This window comes from Scyliorhinus torazame, chromosome 6 (assembly GCF_047496885.1).
Source record: "Scyliorhinus torazame isolate Kashiwa2021f chromosome 6, sScyTor2.1, whole genome shotgun sequence".
NCBI lineage: Eukaryota > Metazoa > Chordata > Chondrichthyes > Carcharhiniformes > Scyliorhinidae > Scyliorhinus > Scyliorhinus torazame.
Genome location: NC_092712.1, coordinates 251,844,259 through 251,861,828, shown reverse-complemented (window position 1 = coordinate 251,861,828; position 17,570 = coordinate 251,844,259). Strand labels below are relative to the sequence as shown.

At 45.1% G+C, this 17,570-nt stretch overlaps 1 protein-coding gene across 1 annotated transcript in view; it reads right to left on the bottom strand.

The window, feature by feature from the left end:
- LOC140425373 (phosphatase and actin regulator 1-like) overlaps positions 1 to 17,570 on the bottom strand; it is a 628,812-nt gene that overhangs the window by 16,796 nt on the left and 594,446 nt on the right. The gene's annotated exons all lie outside the window — the stretch shown is intronic.

Sequence of the window (17,570 nt, the reverse complement as noted above, 5' to 3'; positions counted from 1 at the left end):
ATCAATATACGGTTATTTAATCTTACCAATATATGCTTAGTCAGGTCCCATTTCATGGAAGGGATTTCTATTAATTAACTGTGAAACACTGGCAAAGAACTTCATCTGCCATCAGCACAAGTCAAAATTCAAGTGCATGACTCTATGATTAAGACTCTAATAACCTCTGGTGATTGTGAGGAAAGCAGTGAACACTGCACATTTGAATTTTCCACTTTGAACTGCTATCGGAAAGGATCCCAGCTGACCGCACAGATCCATAATATCGTCCGATATTTCTGATCATTTGTCCCTGATATCATACTTAGTCAGTCATTTCCCATGTCCTTATTTTGCTCTTATTCTGACCCTGAAGGCTGAAAGGCTTCCTGATACTACAAAGAACAAAGAAAAGTACAGCACAGGAACAGGCCCTTCGGCCCTCCAAGCCTGCGCCGATCATGCTGCCCATCTAAACTAAAATCTTCTTTACTTCCGGGATCCGTATACCTCTATTCCCATCATTTTCATGTATTTGTCAAGATGCCCCTTAAACATCACTATCGTCCCTACTTCCACCACGTCCTCCAGCAGCGAGTTCCAGGCACCCACTGCACTCTGTGTAAAAAAACTCATACATCTCCTCTAAACCTTCCCCCTTGCACCTTAAACCTATGCCCCTGGGAAAAAGTCTCTGACTATCCACTCTGTCTATGCCCCTCATAATTTTGTAGACCTCTATCAGGTCGCCCCTCAACCTCCGTCGTTCCAGTGAGAACAAACCGAGTTTATTCAACCTCTCCTCATAGCTAATGCCCTCCATACCAGGCAACATCCTGGTAAATCTCTTCTGCACCCTCTCTAAAGCCTCCACATCCTTCTGGTAGTGTGGCGACCAGAATTGAACACTATACTCCAAGTGTGGCCTAACTAAGGTTCTATACACTGCAACACGAATTGCTAATTTTTATACTCACTGCCCCGGTCAATGAAGGCATGCCGCATGCCTTCTTGACTACTTTCTCCACATGTGTTGCCCCTTTCAGTGACCTGTGGACCTGTACACCTAGATCTCTCTGACTGTCAATAATCTTGAGGGTTCTACAATTCACTGTATATTCCCTACCTGCATCAGACCTTCCAAAATGCATTACCTCACATTTGTCCGGATTAAACTCCATCTGCCATCTCTCCACCCAAATCTCCAAACGATCTAAATCCTGCTGTATTCTCTGGCAGTCCTCATCGATATCCGCAATCCACCAACCTTTGTGTCGTCTGCAAACTTACTAATCAGACCAGTTACATTTTCCTCCAAATCATTTATATATACTACGAACAGCAAAGGTCCCAGCACTGATCCCTGCGGAACACCACTCGTCACAGCCCTCCAATCAGAAAAGCACCTTTCTATTGCTACTCTCTGCCTTCGATGACCTCAGCCAGTTCTGTATCCATCTTGCCAGCTCACCCCTGATCCCGTGTGACTTCACCTTTTGTACCAGTCTGCCACGAGAGACCTTGTCAAAGGCCTTACTGAAGTCCATATAGACAATATCCACTGCACTACCTGTGTCATGTGAGAGTACCTTTAAGAAAAGGGTGTGGAAGAAATGTACCTTTAAGAAATGGGTGTTTAAGAAATGTACCTTTAAGAAATGAGTGTTTATCAGTGATGTCAGAGTGTGAGTGGAGCTGGGCTGTCTGTCAGCTTTTTACTTTTGTTTTTGGTTTTGCTGCAGGGTGTGTTTTAGTTTCATTTTCAGAGCTGGATAGCTGCAGTCATAGCCAGAAGGTGTATTAGTCTCTCTCTGTAATCTAAAGACTGTCAGTCGATCCTTTGGTGATTTAAAATGAATAACTGCTCTCAGTATTGACTTTAACCTGATGTGCTTCTGTTAAAAGATTTTGTGAAAGTCTTATGGATGTTAAAAGGACAGCTGAAGGATTATTAGTGTTGTATTCTTTCGAGGTTATTTTTGAATTGATGGTTGCTAAGATGTTCACTGTATGTTTGAAAAAGGTTAACTTGAGTTCATAGAATAAACATTGTTTTGCTTTAAAACATACTTTTCCATTTCTGCTGTACCACACCACCACACCTGTGGAGTGGGCCGTGTGCTCCCCATAGCACAATCTATTAAAAATTGTGGGTCAGGTGAACTCCATGATACACTATGGGGTTCTCTAAACCCTGGACCATAACAAATTTGGGGCTCGAGGGGGATAAAAGTCTATCTATTGGATTGACTTAGTGAACTTAAAGACAGTGCGGAGTGAGCATATTGTGAGTGCTTTTCAGGTGTTGTATTTCAGTTTAAGCAGGGAGTGTGTTGTGGACAATGGCTCCTTCAGAGGCTCTGAAGTTTTTGGGGGTGGAGACAGTCACACGCAGTACCTTACAGGCAGAGACTCAAAACAGACTTTTAGATTTGGCAAAAACAGTGCAGTTAACATTATCTGACAAAATGCGAAAAGTTGAGGTACTTACCGCGGTAGCTGAGCATTTAAAATTGCCTGAGATACAGTCTGACTCATTAGAAATGGCAAAGATCCAGTTGCAAATTAAGCAACTTGAACATGAAAAATAATTAAAGCAGCTTGAATATGCAATGAGAGAAAAAGAAAGAGAAAGGGAGATACAGATCGGGGAAAAAGAAAAGGAGAGAGAAGAAAGAAACAAAGAAAGAATAGCCCTAGCAGAACAAAAGGAACAAGACAGAGAGAAAAGGGAAAAAGGGAGAGCGTTTGAACTTCAGAAAATGGCTATGAAACATAACAGTCAGCTAAAATTGGCAGAAATAAAGGGAAATGTACAGTTGTAGGATGGTGATGAGGATAGTGAGAAAGAGCTTCATAGTTGAAGGCTAGGCTTGAGTATAAGAATTGGCAAGTCATGTTGCAGCTGTATAGAACCTTAGTTAGGCCACACTTGGAGTATAGTGTTCAATTCTGGTCGCCACACTACCAGAAGGATGTGGAGGCTTTAGAGAGGGTGCAGAAGAGATTTACCAGAATGTTGCCTGGTATGGAGGGCATAAGCTATGAGGAGCGATTGAATAAACTCGGTTTGTTCTCTCTGGAACGAAGGAGGTTGAGGGGCGACCTGATAGAGGTCTATAAAATTATGAGGGGCATAGACAGAGTGGATAGTCAGAGGCTTTTCCCCAGGGTAGAGGGGTCAATTACTAGGGGGCATAGGTTTAAGGTGAGAGGGGCAAGGTTTAGAGTAGATGTACGAGGCAAGTTTTTTACGCAGAGGGTAGTGGGTGCCTGGAACTCGCTACCGGAGGAGGTAGTGGAAGCAGGGACGATAGGGACATTTAAGGGGCATCTTGACAAATATATGAATAGGATGGGAATAGAGGGATACGGACCCAGGAAGTGTAGAAGATTGTAGTTTAGTCGGGCAGTATGGTCGGCGCGGGCTTGGAGGGCCGAAGGGCCTGTTCCTGTGCTGTACATTTCTTTGTTCTTTGTTCTTTGTTGCTTGGTGGGGATCTATTTAAATATGTCAAAGCATTGCCAAGGTTTGATGAGAAGGAGGTGTTTGCATCACGACCGGAGGAGGTATCTGGAGTAACGTATGAGGAGGTCAAAAAAGCCATCATAGTTGCATATGAACTAGTGCCTGAAGCCTGCAGACAAAGGTTTAGAAATTTAAGGAAAGAATTTGGTCAAACATACATGGAGTTTGAAAGGCTCAAACGGAGTAATTTTGATAGGTGGATAAGGGCTTTGAAAATAGACCAAACGTATGAAGCTCTCAGAGAAATTATACTTTTGGAGGAGTTTAAAATTTCAATTCCTGATGTAGTGAGAACTCATGTGGAAGAACAGAGGTTTAAAACTGCGAGATTAGCAGCAGAAATGGCAGATGATTATTAATTAGTTCATAAATCAAAGCTTGGTATCCGACTTCAGTTTCAGCCTGTGAGGGATAGAAACTGGGAACATGAGAAATACTCAAGTGGTAAAGGTAAAGGTGATTTGATGGGAGATAATAAGGAGAGTATACCTCAGATTAAAAAAGAAATCCAGGAGAGTGGAAGAGATATGAAAAGTTTCAAATGTTTTCACTGTAATAAACTAGGCCATGTAAAGTCACAGTGTTGGTGGTTGAAGAAAAGCACTGGGAAGGCTGATGTGGTAAAACAGGATAAGACAGTGGGGTTTTTCAAAGTGGTAAAGGGAAGCCCAAGTGAAGCGAAGGAGGTGCAAAAGATTGTACAGCCTGATCAAGAGGTGATTGAAAAGAAGATGCCAGTTCTCTTTAAAGAATTTACTGGTGTGGGCGAAGTTTACTCATGTGTATCAGGAGGAGCAGGTAAAGAAGTTACAATTTTAGGAGATACAGGAGCTCGTCAATCTTCAATGGTAAGAGATGAGGAGTTATGTCGTTTGGGAAGAATATTGCCAGAAAAGGTGGTAATATGTTGAATTAAGGCTGAGAGGAGTAGTGTTCCATTATATGAGGTAAAGTTGGAAAGTGAAGAGTGGTGAAGTGGTAGTAGGAGTAATAGAGAAACTATCTTGTCCAGGAATACAGTTTATCTTGGGTAATAATATAGCTGGATCAGAGGTGGGGTTGATGCCTACTGTGGTGGATAAGCCAGTGGAAAATCAGACAACTGGAGTGTTGAAAGATGAGTATTCTGGGATTTTTCTGGATTGTGTTGTAACAAGGTCGCAAAGTCACAGGTTAAGACAAGAGGAGAAATCAAAGAGTGAAGATGAAGTTGAAGTGCAATTATCAGAAACAATTTTTGATCAGATGGTTGAAAAAGAGCAAGAACAGGTGGAGGATGAGGCGGATATTTTTAGTTCAGGAAAATTGGCGGAGTTACAACAGAAAGATGTAGAAATAAAACGGATGAATCAGAAAGCATACACGGAAAAGGAATCTGAGTGTATACCAGAGTGTTATTACCGTAAAAGTGATGTCTTGATGAGAAAATGGAGACCTTTACATATGCAGGCGGATGAAAAGTGAGCAGAAGTTCATCAAGTAGTATTGCCGGTAGGGTATAGAAAGGAGGTGTTGCAAGTGGCACATGAGGTACCAGTGGGAGGTCATTTGGGAATAAGGAAAACTCAAGCTAAAATACAAAAACATTTTTATTGGCCTGGACTACATAAAGATGTAGTTAAATTTTGTCAATGATGTCCCCAATGTCAAGTGTTAGGGAAACCTCAAGCAGTGATAAAACCAGCATGCTTATTACCCATTGCAGCATTTGAGGAAACTTTTACAAGGGTCCTAATTGATTGCGTAGGACCGCTTCCTAAAACGAAAAGTGGGAATCAATATCTTTTGACTATAATGGATGTGTCTACTAGGTTTCCAGAGGCCATTCCAGTACGCAATATTACAGCAAAAAAGATTATGGAAGAGTTACTTAAATTCTTTACTAGGTCTGGACTATCCACAGAAATACAATCGGATAAAGGATCAAATTTTTACCTCAAGGTTATTCAAAGAAGTTATGGATAGCTTAGGAATAAAACAATTTAAATCAACTGCGTACCATCCAGAATCGCAGGGAGTGTTAGAAAGGTGGCATCAGACATTAAAGACAATGTTGAGGGCTTATTGTCACAATTATCCAGAGGATTGGGATAAAGGAATTCCATTCGCACTGTTTGCAATGAGGGATGCATCTAATGAGTGAACCAAATTCAGTCTTTTTGAACTAATTTTTGGACATGAGGTAAGAGGACCACTTGAATTGATTAAGGAAAAATTGTTGTGAGAACTCGGAAATTACATTATTGGATTACGTGTCAAATTTTAGGCAACGATTAAATAGAGCAGGGGAACTGGCAAGACAGCATTTAAAAGTTGCACAAAATGTGATGAAATGGGGAGCGGACAAGAAATCCGCTTGCAACATCAAAGTTCGTATGTTTGGCAAGTGGAGATAAAGTTTTAGTGTTGTTACCAGTGGTAGGTGAACCTTTCAAAGCTAGGTTTTGTGGACCTTATCAGATTGAAAGGAAATTAAGTGAGGTGAATTATGTAGTCCGAACACCAGATAGAAGGAAGACTCACTGAGTGTTGAGTGAATATGCTTAAAAGGTACTTTGAAAGGGAAGGAGAGAAAAAGGAGGCTTTAATGATTCTAACTCAAAGTGATGAACCAAATCCAGATGACTGTGAATTTGACATACCTCAAATTAAATTGGAAAATGAGGAAGTTCTTAAAAATTGGGATCAATTGTTGAGTCACCTTCCAGAGGAAAAACAAACTGAGCTGAAAGAGTTATTGATATCACATGGGCAAGTTTGTAGTGATAAATTGGGAAGTATTAAAATGGCTACACATGATGTAGATGTGGGAAATGCTGTTCCAATCAAACAACATCCATAGAGACTTAACCCTTTAAAATTGGCACAGGTTAACAAAGCGAATGAGAGTATGCTTTAAAATGGCATAATTGAAGTGGGTTGCAGCCAATTGAGCACACCCATAGTGATGGTACCTCAACCAGATGGTACCCAACGGTTGTGTGTGGGCTATAGTAATGTTAATGCAGTTACAAGAATGGACTCTTATCCGATCCCATGTTTGGAGGATTGCATTGAGAAAGTGGGACAATCAGCTTTTATTTCCAAACTGGATTTACTTCAAGGTTACTGGCAGGTAACTTTATCCGAAAGGGCGAAGGAGATTTCAGCTTTTGTGACTCCAAATGGTATATACCAATTCAAAGTAATGCCATTTGACATGAAAAACACCCCAGACACATTTCAACGGTTAACTAACAAAGTTGTTTCAGGATTACCCAATTGTGTGGTAGACATCGACGATCTGGTAATTTTCAGCCAGACATGGAAAGAACATTTGTAACATCTGATGGAGTTATTCGATCGACTTCAGGAGGCAGGTTTGGTGATAAACCTAGCCAAAAGTGAATTTGGTAAAGCCCAAGTCACTTTCCTTGGCCATACAATCGGACAGGGTTGAAAGGTCACACGGGATGTCAAACCAACAGTTATTGAGGAGTTTCCGATACCCTCGACACAAAGGGAAATAATGCGATTTCTTGGCATGAGTGGATTTGATCGATCAATTGTGCCAAATTTTTTGTAGCATGGTTGCGCCACTGGTTGGACTTGCTGAAGAAATGTCAAAAATTTCAGTGGATAGCGGACTTTCAACAGGCATTTGACTGCCTGAAAGCTGTGATAACCAATGCTTCTGCGTTGGAAAATTACTAGGGACTCTGATCAGATTGAACTAAAGTATCTGACTTTAAAGAGAAATGCCGAGGTGCAGAGAAATGGACGGATCGTGCAGAGACCTTCTTGTTCAAAGAGACTGTCAATCGAGAAGGATTCCAGTAGGAGGAAGAAGAACAAAAATGGACTATATTATTATACCTGTTTGCGTGTGTTGTTTTTTGAAACAAAAAAGTATATTTACTGTGTGCATTTCTTAAAGGATAGTGAAAAGGTAAAAAATGAAAGCATCTTGAAGTTGATGGTTTATTTTTTTTCTTGGGGGGGGGAGGTGTCATGTGAGAGTACCTTCAAGAAATGGGTGTTTAAGAAATGTACCTTTAAGAAATGGGTGTTTATCAGTGATGTCAGAGTGTTGGTGAAGCTGGGCTGTCTGTCAGCTTTTTACTTTTGTTTTAGTTTTTGCTGCAGGGTGTGTTTTAGTTTTGTTTTCAGAGCTGGATAGCTGCAGTCACAACCAGAAGGTGTATTAGTCTCTTTCTCTGTGATCTAAAGACTGTAAATCGGTCCTTTGGTGATTTAAATCTAATAACTGCTCTCAGTAGTGACTTTAACCTGATGTGCTTCTGTTGGCCGTGTGCTCCCCATACCACAATCTATTAAACGTTGTGGGTCAGGTGAACTCCATGATACACTTTGGGATTCTCTAAACCCTGGCCCATAACACCTGCATCAATCATCTTTGTGACCTCCTCGAAAAACTCTATCAAGTTAGTGAGACACGACCTCCCCTTCACAAAACCGTGCTGCCTCTCGCTAATACGTCCATTTGCTTCCAAATATGAGTAGATCCTGTCTCGAAGAATTCTCTCCAGTAATTTCCCTACCACTGACGTAAGGCTCACCGGCCTGTAGTTCCCTGGATTATCCTTGCTATCCTTTTTAAACAAAGGAACATTGACTATTCTCCAGTCCTCCGGGACATCACCTGAAGACAGTGAGGATCCAAAGATTTCTGTCAAGGCCTCAGCAATTTCCTCTCTAGCCTCCTTCAGTATTATGGGGTAGATCCCATCAGGCACTGGGGTCTTATCTAGCATAATATTTTTCAAGCCGCCCAACACCTCGTCTTTTTGGATCTCAATGTGACCCAGGCTATCTACATACCCTTCTCCAGACTCAACATCCACCAATTCCTTCTCTTTGGTGAATACTGATGCAAAGTATTCATTTAGTACCTCGCCCATTTCCTCTGGCTCCACACATAGATTCCCTTGCCTGTCCTTCAGTGGGCCAACCCTTTCCCTCGCTACCCCCTTGCTTTTTATATATGTGTAAAAAGCCTTGGGATTTTTCTTAACCCTATTTGCCATTGACAGCCTTGGGATTTTCCTTAATCTATTTGCCAATGACTACCCAGTTAATGTTTCATCTCTGATCGGCCAATCTCACACATGTTCCTGACTTGCATATCCTTAGAATCCATAGAATCTCTACAATGCAGAATGAGGCCACTCAGCCCATCGAGTCTGCATCGACCCTCCGAAAGAGCACCCTACTAAACCCCACTCCCCTGCCCTATCCCCATAACTCTTGTACATTGATCATGGCCAATCCACCTAACCTGCACATCTTTGGACTGTGGGAGGAAACCGGAACACCTGGAGGAAACTCACGCAGACAAGGGGAGAAAGTGCAATCTCCACACAGACAGTCACCCAAGGCCAGAATCGAACCAGGTCCCTGGCGCTGTGAGGCAGCAGTGCTGATCATGTGCCTATCATGAGCACATATTGTGAATTCAAAGGTCTGTTTCCCTTGATTTTCTGTAGGCCTGCTCAGACAAAATAATGAAAGCCACACTTAATTTTACTATAAGTAGAGATGGCTTCATCCTCTATATTAATTGTAAATAATTGAATATTTCTAATCTATAGACTTTAGTCGGTGTTCTCCGGTACCGCCCACAGTGGTATAATGGCTGGATAGGTGGAAACATATCGCGGAAGTGAAAAAGTCAGTTTTCTGTTGATGTGAAAACAGGTTGTGATCAAGTGCTGCATACATCAATGGCAGGGCACATTTCCTGCTGCACCATGGTGGGAGCATCATTTGAATCCGTTAGAATATCATGAATGCTCATTATCAAGGCAGCTTATTGGAATCACCCTGCCATACTGGAGAAGGATACACACAAACACATGTTTTGGGCGGTGGGAGACTCAGGAAAGGTGCAGATATATGGGGCTGGATTCTCCGTCGCCCGAAATCGTGATCGGCGATTAGGTGGAGAATGGAATCCAATGCCGGTATCGGGCCCGGCGCCGGTTTGATGCCGGTCCGCCATGTTCCGCCCCCTCCAAACCTGTGTCATCTTGATGGGTGCCATTTCAACGCCGTTGGCGCATCATCGACCGACCCACCTGTGATGCTCTGCCCCGATGGCCCGAGATCCTGATGGCGCGGCCCAGTGTTTTCCCAGTGGTTAGGAACCCGGTGCGCTGGCTGTGGCAGTGTCCAGCGCCACTATACTTGTCCGGGATCTGTGCCGCTGGCCAAAGGGGCTTCTGCTAGTGCTGGGGGGGACTGGTGGGGGGTGGCAGGGGATGGGCTGTGGGGTTGGTGGGTTAGGATTCGAGCACGGCCGGCCTCATGTTTAACGGCGCAGGTCGTCAGACCTGCGCATGCGCTGCCGGGGACCCGGCCATTCTCCCGCTGTTTTTGGCACGATCCGCGGGATTTTCACGTGGCGCCGGTGATAGTCCCTCACCGGTACCAGAATCAGTGAGGGGTTTGCGCCGATTTTCCTGTCGTGAACCTCCCTTTCACACCTGCACTCAGAAACTGAGAATCCAGCCCATGATTAGGGGATGAGGAAGGTGAAGAGTAACCAGAATGACAAGAGAGTCAAACAGCGGAACTTCATTTTAGGCAGCTGAGCTTGCAAAGACTCCTTCAGTGGAATTTTCCCTGGGTTGAATGGTGGGCGGAGAGGCGGTAGAATTCAGCAAGAGACCCCAAAAATTGGTTTCACGGCAGCATGAATTTAAATTAGGAACTTCCGCTGGTGCTCATCATGGCTGACCAGGAAACTTGCTGGAGGGCAGCGTGACCACCCACGCCTGACTCTCTGCAGAACCAGCAGGAAAATATGCCGGTACAAAACAAGTCTGGAGTGCAGATGCCGGGACTCATCTGAACTATGCCTGGGGCTGCCTCTGGAGTTCTGGATGGAGATCGCTGGTAACCCTGGTCCCTGAAATACACAGCAGTGGGTGTGTTCAGCATCTACAGATGGACTTCCAAATTTGATGTCCTGGACAAAGTCTAACTTCCAACCTCAGAATATTCTTGCAGATCCATTTACTTTCTCAAGAGGTCCATCTTCCATTCTCAGAGTGCTCCCAGAGATCCATCTTCATTTTCATTGTTCAGGGTAAGATCCTGGCATGGGTAGAGGATTGGCTGACTGGCAGAAGGCAGGGGGATAAAGGTTTTTTTTTCAGGATGGCAGCCAGTGACTAGTGGTGTGCCTCAGGGGTCTGTGCTGGGACCACAACTTTTCACAATATACATTAATGATCTGGAAGAAGGAACTGAAGGCTGTTGGTAAGTTTGCAGATGATACAAAGATCTGTAGAGGGACGGGTAGTATTGAGGAAGCAAGGGGGCTGCAGAAAGATTTGGACAGGTTAAGAGAGGGGGCAATGAAATGGCAGATGAAATACAATGTGGAAAAGTGTGAGGTTATGAATTTTGGAAGGAGGAATTTAGGCATAGACTATTTTCTAAATGGGGAAATGCTTCGGAAATCAGAAGCACAAAGGGACTTGGGAGTCCTTGTTAACGGTTCTCTGAAAGTTAACGTGCAGGATCAGTCGGCAGTTAGGAAGGCAAATGCAATGTTCGCATTCAGGTCAAGAGGGCTAGAATACAAGACCAAGGATGCAGAGGCTTTGGAGAGGGTACAGAAGAGGTTTACCAGGATGCTGCCTGGTATGGAGGGCATTAGCTATGAGGAGAGGTTGGATAAACTTGTTTGTTCTCACTGGAACGATGGCGGTTGAGGGGCAACCTGTTAAAGTCTACAGAATTATGAGGGGCATGGACACAGTGGATAGTCAGAAATTTTTTCCCAGGGTGGAAGAGCCAATTACTCGGGGACATAGGTTTCAGGTGCGAGGTGCAAAGTTTTTCACAGAGGGTAGTGCGTGCCTGAAACTGATTGCCGGAGGAGGTGGTGGAAGCAGGTACGATAATGATATTTAAGGGACATCTTGACAAATACATGAATAGGTTGGGAATAGACGGATGCGGACCCTGGAAGTACAGAAGTTTTTAGGTTTGACGGGCAGCATGGTCGGCGCAGGCTTGGCGAGCCAAAGGGCAAGTTCCCGTGCTGCACCTTTCTTTGTTCTTTGGTCACTGGCCAGAAGAAACAAATCATGCTGGTTTGTGCCAGATACCCATGAAGCTGCCATGACTCCTACATCTTAAATAGCTTGCACACAGGATGGCTCCTCGTCGGCACAAAGGACATGGTTGTTGATGATTGTGAGGCAGCGACAAGCTCCATCTGAGGGGAGGAACAACTATGTTTATTCTGCGGTGGACTGCGATTTGACTGCCCAATTGTTTTATCATTGACTCATATTGCTGAGTGTCATATTCAAACAGCACCTGCAAACACACATTCACTCTCTGGAGCCCAAGACTTGATGTTGCAAGCACCAGGATGGCTCCGAGGAAAGTTGAGCATTGTACAGTTCAGCAACAAGGCACTGCCGGCACTCTTCCAGGTAGCCAGTGCCAGTAGAAGATACTTTACCACCGTGAATGGAGCTGGATGGCCACAAACCTCACCACCAAGGCTTTGGAACAGGTCTCCAGGGTACTCCACAGAAGAGGACCACTCTCCAGTGTAGGAATTATCTCATTCAATCTGACAGGTAAATTAACCTTCTCCTTAATCTTAACTCACACTCTTACAGGACCATCAGGCATTCCCCGAGTCCACAGGAATCTCACACACTACCAGTAGAAGGGACACTAATTCTCTCACACACACTTTTACATCTTTATCTCTTGTCACATCCTCATAAGTCACGTGTTCAGCCCTTACATAGGCCCACTCAGCACACACATCAGGGAGAGATCCCAGATTGGGGGACGAATGTTGGAGCTCAGGACACTTGCCCACTTTTAGGAGCATAGAATCATAGAATGTAGAGTGCAGAAGGAGGTCTTCGGCCCATCGAGTCTGCACCGACCCTTGAAAGAGCACCCCACTTAAGCACAAACCTCCACCCCAATCCCGTAACCCAGTAACCCCACCTAATCTTTGGACACTACAGGCAATTTAGCACGGTCAATCACCTTACAAGTACGTCTTTAGGACTGTGGGAGGATATCGGAGCACCTGGAGGAAACCCACGCAGGCACGGAAAGAAAGTGCAAACTCCACACAGACAGTGACCCAAGACTGGAATCGCACACGGGTCCCTGATGGTGTGAAGCAACAGTGCTACCGTGCTACTGTAGACCAGGCAGCAGAACTGGTCAGCAAGGACAGGGACAATTCATGTACTGATGGCGAGATTGGTAAGTTGTAGCAAACCATTCAGGCTTCATCCACAAGTGTTCTCCCACCCGCCATACTGTGATTTCTCTTTAATGCAGGTGACGATCGCAAATTATCTCTTCTCTCTACTACAGCCACCAGCAAGAAAAGGAGGAGGCACATCACCATCCAGCCCATTAACCACAACATCTAGACCAACTGAGGACCTACTAGACATATAGCTATCACAACATTCACCTGCACCCTCCACCAGCACACACAACACGGTGGGACCCAGTTCTAGATCAGACTTCAGGTCACCGTCTGGTGAGCAAAGCACAGATTCTGGTCTCCAGCAGGTGGAGGCAGTAGCAGCCAAGGTCCCCTACACTCAGAGAACAGCTGGAGGCTAGACTATTGTTGAGTCCAAATCCAATGACAAGCTTCTGGACTCAGCCCTCAGAGAGATGTTGGAGCTGTAAAGACAGGCAGGGGCACAGCAGGCAAGGTTGACAGAGGAACCTGTCCACATTCTGTCTAATGGTGTGCCATCGAATGCCAGCAGATTGAGGTCACCATTGGAAGGGTGATTAACTGCCATGGAGACCGTGGTCCAGCAGTTTGTGCCAAATATGCCACCAGGGAACAGGGCACCTGGATCACCCTCCACGATTCTGTCTGCTTAAGGAATCAAGGAGTGACATTCAGGCACCCACAGGGAGAAATGTCTTTTTTTTTTTAAATTCCAATTAAGGGACAATTTGGCATGGCCAATCCACCTATCTTGCACATCTTCGGTTTGTGGGGTCAGACCCATGCGGACCCGGGAAGAATGTGCAAAGTCCAACGAACAGTGATCCGGGGCTGGGGTTTAACCACTGTGCCACCGAGCCGTGCCACAGAGAGAAATGTCAAGCGGACAACCCGGAGCAATCTACGTAGGACTATCCTGGGCGGTCCAGCTGCCCCATGACCCCTCTACCAGCAGCTCCTGCTGCTCAAGCTGAGGAAGATGCACCTGTCCACAGCAAAGTAGGCTGGGGTTCAAGGCCTTGGCCCTCCAGAGGATCCCCAATCAACAGGACATAGCAGTGAGCAAGCTGCCTGAACCTCTGCTGTGGATGTTGGGGATGCCCCTAGAGCAATGTTTTTCAAACATTTTTGCCTGGGATCCATTTTTACTAAACCTGCCATCCTTCGGGACCCATGCCGACTGACCTTAGTAACCAAGTCAGCCTTTGCGACCCCTGCCGGCCAACCGGGGCAGCACGGTAGCACAAGTGGATAGCACTGTGGCTTCACAGCGCCAGGGTCCCAGGTTCGATTCCCGGCTTGGGTCACTGTCTGTGCGGAGTCTGCACGTTCTCCCCGTGTCTGCATGGGTTTTCTCCGGGTGCTCCGGTTTCCTCCACAGTCCAAAGACGTGCAGGTTAGGTGGACTGGCCCTGATAAATTGCCCTTCGTGACCAAAAGGTTTAGGAGGGGTTGTTGGGTTACCGGGATATGGTGGAAGTGAGGCTTAAGTGGGTCGTGCAGACTCGATGGGCCGAATGGCCTCCTTCTGCACTATATGTTCTATGTTCAATATGGTGTCAGTATATAGAGCACAGCAAGCAACAATGGTGTGGGAGTCCTCTCTGTAAGGGTACTGGATAACGATGCCTGACGGGTCTAGACATCTGAAATGCATCTTCAACATGCCAAAGGTCTGCTCAATTAAGGACCAATTTGCAGAAAACCTTTTACACTTCCGGCGTCCGTATGCCTCCATTTACATCCTATTCATGTATTTGTCAAGACGCCCCTTAAACCTGCTTCCACCACCTCCTCCAGGCACCCACTTCCCTCGTACATCTCCTCCCATAGTCCAAATATTTCTTTCCTAAAGACATCTTTCCTAAGATTGTTTCCTGAAGCACTCTGTGATCATCAAATGGGAGTCATTAACCACGTCTTTTGTGGGTAGCCTTTGTCATCATTGAACCAATAATGGAAGCGCTAAGGACTCTTGAAGATCTATGGCACCTGCAATTGATTCAAGATGTAAGAATCACGTGAAATCCCAAGGCATCTCGCACAAACCAGCATAATCTGCGATCACAGATCATCTGCATGTTGAAGTGGAAGCCTTTTCTATTGATGAACCCCAGTGGCAGCTGTCAAAGAGCTCTTAAAGCCACAGGTGTGCAGTCGATGGCAACCTGCACCTGTGGGAAGCTGGAGATCATTACAAAGCCCACTGCTCTGGTAGGCTGGCTTCAACCAGGGAAAATAGGATGTTGATAACCTCTCTGATGCATTCATAGGCAGAGGATTGAAGTATTTTGGCGACCCTTCGTTTACTATCCCCCACCTACTATTTACATGTCAGAATCACTTGGTTCGAAAAACGAGTTTGCAGAGGACAGAGAAATTGTCCGCCCACTCAGCCCATCAAACACAGGCTGCGAGAGTGCTCGCACTGTGACAGAATTGCTTTTCGGATGTCTTGTCTCCAAAATGATTGTTAAAATAAAATGAGGGAGTCACATATGGTGACGATTCTAATGGGACATTGACGTTAAGGAGAAACAGACAGACAAATGAGATATTAAACAACAAGATTATAACAGATACTATGCTTGTTCCCCTCGGAAGATACGAAGATACTCAAAGACGGAGAAAAGCCTGAACAAGATGAAGACGACCCTGATGATCTACGTCATGATCGTAGCTGGAACAGGACAGTTGCGCGCGTTACCCACCCCTACCCCTCCCACCACACAGGCCCCGAACACGACTACTCAACACAACACTCCCAAACTGGACACTACACCACACATAGACCCAGCCACCGATACCCCCACATGGTGTGAGAATCTCGTTAAATCCTATACGGTAGAAGCCTTACTAGTGATAGCCATATTGCGCAGTGTCATCCTGACAATCAGATTGTGGAAATGGAGAAGGAAAGCCTCCCGCCCTCCAGTATACACATTTAGAGCCCCTTTCCTCGGACTCCAGCAAACCCTACACTCTTTCTGAACCTTTCTCTTTAATAAAGTCCGCGGTTGTTGTTTCGTTAATAAAGCTTATGTTTCTGTGTATGAATGTTAGTGATAAGAAGAAATGTGATGCTGCTATTGGATTATTTGTGTTGTAAGATAAGTTCTTTGATTGTTAAATAGCAGCATGAGTGTAGTTTAGTTAGAGACAGTTAGAGGTGCTCCTTTTTTTATGGAATGTTAAATGGCCCCTTAGGAATTTTTAGATATGTGTTGTATTAGGGAAATTTAGGTAAATGTTTTTGACACATAGGACAGAGTAGCGTAGAAACTGTCCTTGAGTAAGGGTACCCAGCATTTCAGAGAGCAGGAGAAGACCCAGTATTGTGATCCTTCATGCTTCGCGTTGAGGATCAAGAGGACGGAGGTAGCCATCTGGGATGGCCACTTACAACTAGGGACAGAGAAACTCGCAAAGCCTAGTGGGTAAAATGGACAAGCCAAGACTCTGCAGGCTCAGAGCCTGAAAATGTATATTTACAACCAAGAAGTCCAGACGGTATCGAAACTTCGAACAATTAGCATTTTGATGGGCCGATTAGCATTTGATGGCCCATCTTCACCAGAACAAAGGACTGGTACTCGAGTGACCGGTACAGTCCCAGACATTTCGGCGCCACTCCCTGTTCAGGGGATGCGTAAACAACGGGGTCAGTGACCGCTTGAGACATGCCCAGCCATCCAGATCCCTGCCCACGTATTGGTTAGGAATCAAACGGAGTGATCAGGGATCACCCAATTAGTGGGGTCCAAACTGAAAGACCACCTAAAAGAGCGCAAAACCCCCCAAGTATAAGAAGAGTTCGCCATATGTTCATCCTCTCTTGGACCTGGTGCCCGGTCATGACCATTTCCAATTGCAGCAACACCAGAAGCAAGTCCAAGTTCAACGCACACTACCAGATGGATGAGCCTAGCTGAGCAGTAGTTACTCCTTCGAACTCGATAGATCCAGAATCGAACAGCGGCCACTGTTTCTCTGACCTAAGCCAGGTGCCTGAAGTTAAGTACAGGTTGTCTTAGTTGATAGGTGTAGTTAACTAGTAGTGTTTATGTTGCATGACTAATTGTGTGTAAATAAAGTACCCTTGACCTTGAACTAACTAACTGGTGTTTGGCTCGTTGATCGATAGCCGGTTGAACTTTGTGGTGGTATTATTTGATACCTGGCGACTCTGAGCATTAGAACATAGATATCAAAAGAAAGAAGGGCAAACCCACTGATTGCCATAATTGGAACAGAGCCATGGGAAAAGACAAGTAAAAGAAAGCACAACAATACAAAGTCCATACTGACAGTGACCCAAGGGTGGAATTGAATCCGGGTCAATAGGACTTCAAACTAGAGATTGGGGGGGGGGGAAGGGAAAGTCAGGGAACCAAGAGGTGAAGTAATCAGTGGGAAGCGTAGCTGCTTAGGAATACAAAAAAGCACGAAAAGACAGAACTCAGGAGAGGTTACGATAGTCCCCATCCCACAAAATATGACACAGTGTATGGAAAGGCTCAGTAAACCAAGGTCCACCACACTAAGAAAACAAAAAGGGACGGTCAATAGAGAATTAAAGGTGCTATATTTAAATGCGCGCAGTGTACGGAACAAGGTCGATGAGCTTGTGGCCCAGATTGTGACTGGCAGGTATGATGTGGTAGGCATCACAGAGACGTGGTTGCAGGGGGTTCAGGACTGGCATTTAAACATCCAGCAGCACCAGCAGCAGCACGGTAGCCTTGTGGATAGCACAATTGCTTCACAGCCATAGGGTCCCAGGTTCGATACCGGCTTGGGTCACTGTCTGTGCGG